Below are 2,212 nucleotides of genomic sequence, written 5' to 3' on the forward strand. Positions count from 1 at the left end.
AGACTCATAATTTAGTGGTGCACCGAGTGGCACAACATTCAGAGCAAGGTCTGGCAACGATGGTTCAACAAAGCCAAGATGTATTCTTTCCAATATGCAAGGGAATCTCGACAAGATGAATGTATGAATGTGACCATTAATGTTTGGCCAGCAGAACAACTTTCCTGTAACCCGGTGCATAATTCACGTAAACTACCAAAGAGTGCAGCAAGATTGTTATTGGCTGCTGTTATTTGTATTGCCGGGACATTGGCTTGCCAGCAATTCTCTTTATCCTGAGCAATTGCAGCATTACTTCGGCTCTTAAGACAATGGAAGCAAGTCATATTTCCAGGAAGATGTGCAGCATGCATATGCACAATGATGCAATTTGTCTCATCATTCATCGATCCTTTAAGAGGTGTATGACATGCATGATCAAATTCTTCCTTCGAACTTAGGACAATAGTGGTCTTAAACTCGACATCTTGTAAAGTGTCTGTCCGCTGATGAGCATCAACACAGCAAAGAGGATCTGATATTACAATAGCCTCGAGTCTCAATGAAGTACTTGAGACAAAAAGACGATGGTCAGTATTGCTGAGCTGTGCACCATGGTACACAGGATTGGTATAAAGCAATCATCCATTGCCAGGAATTAATAACATGCTCTCGACTCTAGAGCTTTCTTTTAAAGCTGTAATGTATAGGTTTCCTTGGTAAAGAAAATGTCCACAATGACAAGATCAGCTTGATGCTCTATTGTTAGTTCTTTCTTTTCTTTTTCTTAATTTTTTAAATACAAGATCGAGGCCCGTGTAAGAGCTAACATTAATGACAAAAAAAAAACGGACACATAAGACATAATAAAGGGAGCGGGAGATAAGATGGGAAAGCACACAAGTACAACATTTGAGAGCGGGAGATCTGTGGGAGGGAGAGGGCTTGGGGGGAGGAGGCGTGGGAAGGGGGGTGGAGGTGGGAGAGGTAAAAAAAAAAACACATGGACACAGCTAGGACTTCCAGGAAAGAAGTCGGTATTTCAGAAAAGTGGATCTGGGGTGAATTAACGGGGGTAGAAAAGATCAAGGTTTTGCATGGGGGAAGATAAGAGATGGTGGTGAACAGCTGTTTTAAAGACCTGGAGGGAGGAGTGGGATTGAAAAGAGTGAGGGAGTTTGTTCCAGAGGTGGGAGAAAAGAGGAACGAAAGAGTGAAGGTGAGCAGAGAGTCTTGATTTTGGCAGTTTCACCAGAATAGGGTTGCTGGCAGATCTTGGCGACCTGTAGGAATATTTGGGGGACAGAGCACAGACAGGGTTGGGGGGGCTAGGCCAGAAAGGAGTCGGTAGAAGACAGAAAGACCACCTACCCGCCTGCGGTGAGTGAGTGAAAGGCCCTCACAATCAGCTTAATCGCGGGAGATTCCAATGATTCTAATTGCTTTGGTTTCAACAGCGTGAAGTCGAGCTAGGTGTGAGGTGGGAGCACCAGCCCAGAGGGGAGAACAGTATTCCATTGAGCTGCGGATGAAAGCCTTGCATGTGGTGAGGAGCTCAGGTGTGCCAAGGAAGGATTTCGCACGACGGAGGATGCCCCGTCGGCGACTGGCTTTGGAGGCCAGATTGGATTGGTCTATGGTAATCTATGGTAATCAAGAGGCCAGTTCTATGGTAATCAACAAAGTATCCACCAACCACAACACTCAACTCTACTCAAATATTAACGTGCAAACAAACTTTGAAGTCTCGAAGCAACAACATTACATCACATGGAGGTGTCAAACAATGCTGTGAAGGGACTGATTAAAATGGTCTTTATTGGTTGTTGTTGTTGTTGTTGTTGTTGTTGTTTTATAGCCCGGACAGTTTCCTCGAACAAGCCCGTGGCACACAGACGGCCAATTGAACTCGCAGGAGCGACCCAGGGATCCCCCACATCCAGGATGGTGTAACCCCGGCTTCGCGAAGTCAGGGCCACGACAGAGTTAGATCGAGGGAAAGAGAGAGAGAGAGGAGAGAAAAGAAAGAGAAAGAGAGAAAGGACCGGTCCATGAGGACTGATCGGCACTCTGACCGTGACCGCACTGCCCTGACGAATGCGGCCATCAGGGAAGAATGCGGGAAGATTTGGCAACCGACTTGCGTTGGGGGGTACAACCACCGCGGAGAGGCGTCCCCAATAGTTGTTCTTTATTGGTGGTATAGTTGCGTGATTAGGCAATCACAACAGTG

Source organism: Myxine glutinosa, chromosome 6 (genome assembly GCF_964187855.1).
Source record: "Myxine glutinosa chromosome 6, kmMyxGlut1.1, whole genome shotgun sequence".
Lineage (NCBI taxonomy): Eukaryota > Metazoa > Chordata > Myxini > Myxiniformes > Myxinidae > Myxine > Myxine glutinosa.